Below are 4,752 nucleotides of genomic sequence, written 5' to 3'. Positions count from 1 at the left end.
TTAGTCTCTCCCCTGTGTCACGTGTCATGTAGAGATCGGCGGGCATCCCATCACGAGGGAGAGCACTATATATATATTACGAATAGCATTGGTTTCCCCGTAAAAAAAAAAGAGGATGCTAACTCTTCCAACCATATATATGGTGTCGAAAACCATGGTCATAACCAGGCATGGCTTTTCCTTTCGTATGATGAGATGTAGGAAGTTCCAAACCATATTTAGGTCTCTGGTGAGTGAAATTTGTCACTGGAGATGTAGTCTCGTTTAATAGAATATCCATTATCATTACAATATATATATATATATAGATATATATATATATATATATATATATATATAATATATATATTATTATATTATTATACATATATATGTTATATATAATATATATTATATATATATTATATATATTATATAAATACTATATATATACATAAACCATATCTGATATGCATATATACACAACCATACACACGAACCCAACACACACACACACACACACATATATATAGATATATATATATATATATATATATATATATATATATATATACATATCGAGATGTAGATAAATGATATCATGTAGATGTACCTCTCGTTTAATGTATAGCTAAATAAGCTTAATATTCATTTATTAGCTTCATCTCGAAATATGCGACAGACAGACACATAAACAGCATATCTCAAATAAAACAAATAGCATACACATTCCCCATGTTGAAGATCAAAGACTCTGAATTATGTTGGAATGAATAACACGAGGCTTTTAGGAAATGTATAAAGTGGACAAAGCTTACTCTCTCATTATTATGTATGACGGTCTTTTCAACTTTTGAATCAAATTAATTAGATCTAATGTTGGAAAGAATATTCTGAAAATCTTTTGCATATCATTCTCCTGTGGTTTGTAGTGATATCCTTTTGGCCATTTAGATCTTTACACACACACACACAAACCACATATATATATATATTTATATATATATATATATATATATATATATATATATATATTGATAATTTATATATATATATAACATTCTGATAAATATATAATATATATTATATATATATATATATATAATATATATATATATATATTATATAACTATACTATATATATTATATATTTACATATAAACACACACACACACACACACATATATATAATATATATATAGAATATATATATATAATATAATATATATATATATATAATATATATATATATATTATACATATTATACATATATATATATATATATATATATATATATATATATATGTATATATATTATATACACACAAACACACACATATACACACATAATATATATATATATACATTTAATTTAATAAAAATAAATAAATATACTATATATATATATATATATATTATATAATATATATATATATATATATATATATATATATATATATATATATACATATACACATGTATATAACTGTTACTGATGTCAGGCTATTGGCATCCTTATATTTTGATTATCATCAATATTATTATTGTCATCATCAGTTATTATTGTTGTTTTCATAACCCTCATTATCATTTTCATTCCTGCAGTTAATGTCATTATTATCATCATCATCACCATCACCTCCACCATCGTCATCAACATCATTATCATTCTATTACCATTATTATTATTTTCATATAATTCTCATTCCCACATAATCATCACCATTATTCACATTAGGACGATTTCTACTCTCTATTACCATTACTCTTCCACCTTGCTATCATACCGGATGGTATAGTCTTGCGATTGGCCTTTCACTGTATCTAGTTCAATTTCCTTCTCTTGTATTATATATGTGCCATTACACCACACTCACTTACCAAGTGGTCCACCGTTCTACTTTTTTTTTCTTTTTTTTTGTTCATTTTACTATTTCCTTGTCACTCAATTTCATTTTTTAAACATCTTTTTCATCCTATTTTACGCGTCGCTTGCTCTTTGACCGCAAGATTGAAAGATCCCGTGTGTCTCCTCTTTGTCCTGCTTTACCCTTTATCACCTGTCTTTACAAACGGCACCAGAAGTTCCTTGCTGTGTTTTACATCTCTACCTTTCTTTCCATTTTACCTTCTTTTCGTTCTCTTTCTTTGCTTCAGATTCAGACTCGATCACCTCATCACCCTCGGAGGTTTTAAAATAAGTTGAATATTTAGTACGGTTTTGGGGAAAGTTTTGCTATGTTCTATACCTATATTTTTCCTATCTTTCTTAATCTCCTTAAGGCAATTCCCTCCACCCCTTTCCTTCCCTCCCTCCCTTCCCCCTCCCCCCCCCTCCCCTCCCCTCCTTCCCAATCCCCCTCATTCCCTCCCCCTCCACTTTGTGCTTTTTGCTTATTTTCATGGGATCCCCTGAACATTCTCCTATATCTTTCCATAATTTTATCCTTCAATTCAAATGTATTAACTAATTTGCTTCTTATAAAACAATTACGAACAAGAGTGGGGATAATGTATCTCCTTGGAAGACCCCTCAGCAACCTTTTTCCTTCCCCTCGTCAGCACTAGTCTCTAGGTTTTCATAATTTTCTGAATAAATTGCGTGAGGTGTTTGTTCCTTAACCCTAGAAATCCTTTTGTCCTTTCAGTTTTATTCACGAACGTTGATATATTCTGTAAGGTAATTTATCCATCCCACTGCAACGTTTCTAAAAATCTTTTTAGTTTTTTATTTATGGTTTTGCTTCTATTTCTTCAATATATATCAAGCAGTGCGTTCCCCTAGATTTTCTCCTGCATCCTTTTAACTCCACGCGCAATATTGATGTTGACTCCAGAGACTCAAGCATTTCATTCTTATTTATTCCCGTTTTATTCTTCAGCTTATTTTTACCATCTTTACTTTTAGTTGCAGTAGTCGCATTGTATTACTGTTACTGCTACTATTAGTGTTGTTGTTACTACTAGTACTACTATTACTGCTATCATTATTATGTTTTTGTTGCTTTTGTTAGCATTATTGTCACTATTTTCATTATTCTTATTAATATTACTACTATTATTACTAATATCATTGTTATTATCATAATTATTATTGTTGTTGTTATTGTTATCATGATAAAGAAAACAATATGATAATGATAATAATTATCATTGCTCTAGTTATTATCATGATCATCATTATTGTTATTGATAACATCAGTATTAACAATATTATTATAATTATCATGGACATTCTTAAACTAATACATATACATCCGGACCATATTGCATGTCATCCTTTACAAGCTCCGTGCAACAACGTCCCAGAGCTATTGAAGTTTGGGATAATTGCTGCTTCAACTTCAATAGCCAATGAAATCTTTCAATTGACTACCACTGCTCAAACTTCGATGAGACGGAAGTTAACTCAGTCAACTCTCTCAAACTATTTGAACCTTAGGTCCTTCGAAAATATATTTACAATATATCCTGCTATCAGCTATATGTGGATCATTATATATATATATATATATATATATATATATATATATATATATATATATATATATATATATATTATATAATATATATATATATATATATATATATAAATATATATATTGGATATATTGGATAATGTATATATATATATTATATTTATTGTATAATAAATATATATAATATATATATTATATATATATATATATATATATATATATAATATATATATTATATATATATATATATATATATATTAAAATATATATATATATATATAATAAATAAATAATATATTATATATATATATATATATATACATATATACACACACAGATACCCATACCCACGTCACACAAATACATACAAACACACACACACACACAACACACACTCAATTTTTTTTTATTTATATAATATATAATAATATATATATATGATTAGATATATAATATATATATATATATATATGTATAGATATAATATATATATAATATATATATATATATATATATATATATATACTTATATATGTATGAATATATAAGTAAATACATATATACATATGTACATATATATAATTATATGTTTATGTTATGTATTTATATATAAGATATATATGTACTATATATATATATTATATATATATATGTACTATGTATGTATGTATGTAGAGAAAAGTATGTATACATATACATTATCTTCAAATGTATTATACATTACGTACATAATGTAGATATTCTGCATATTATATAATAAATAAATATATATATATATAATATAATATATATATATATATACATATATACATATAAAAGTGTGTATAAACTATATACATATATATATTCTATATATGAGTGTGTATAATATATAAATAGGAGTTATATTTATTACATATATATATAATATATATGATATATATTCTATTAATATATACTCTATAATATATCCATTTTATACTATCTGTTTATATAGACATACATCGAGATAGTTATAATAAATATAAATGGTTATATATATATATAATATATATATATATATATATATATAATATATATATATTCTTACATATTTAATATATATATATATTTATATATAGTGAGAGATGAGGAGTTGAGAGAGAGAGAGAGAGAGAGAGAGAGAGAGAGAGAGAGAGAGAGAGAGATCTGTCGGCCATCCACTTTGACAGAACTTGCATAATCTGTGATCTCTTCCAAAAAGATATTAAACAGGCTCGGGGATAGGATACAACCTTGTCGTACACCTACTGTTGTTTGGAACCATTCTGGAGC

The 4,752-nt window shown here is 25.7% G+C and overlaps 1 pseudogene; it reads left to right on the top strand.

Moving 5' to 3' along the window:
* The window catches only part of LOC147471736 (uncharacterized), a 48,495-nt pseudogene that overhangs the window by 22,288 nt on the left and 21,455 nt on the right, over positions 1-4,752 (top strand).

This window comes from Penaeus japonicus, unplaced genomic scaffold, assembly GCF_977035675.1.
Source record: "Penaeus japonicus unplaced genomic scaffold, GWHDUDI00000001_assembly GWHDUDI00000006, whole genome shotgun sequence".
In the NCBI taxonomy this organism is placed as follows: Eukaryota; Metazoa; Arthropoda; class Malacostraca; order Decapoda; family Penaeidae; genus Penaeus; species Penaeus japonicus.
Note: the sequence above shows the minus strand (reverse complement) of the source record. Positions and strands in the feature narration are given on the sequence as shown.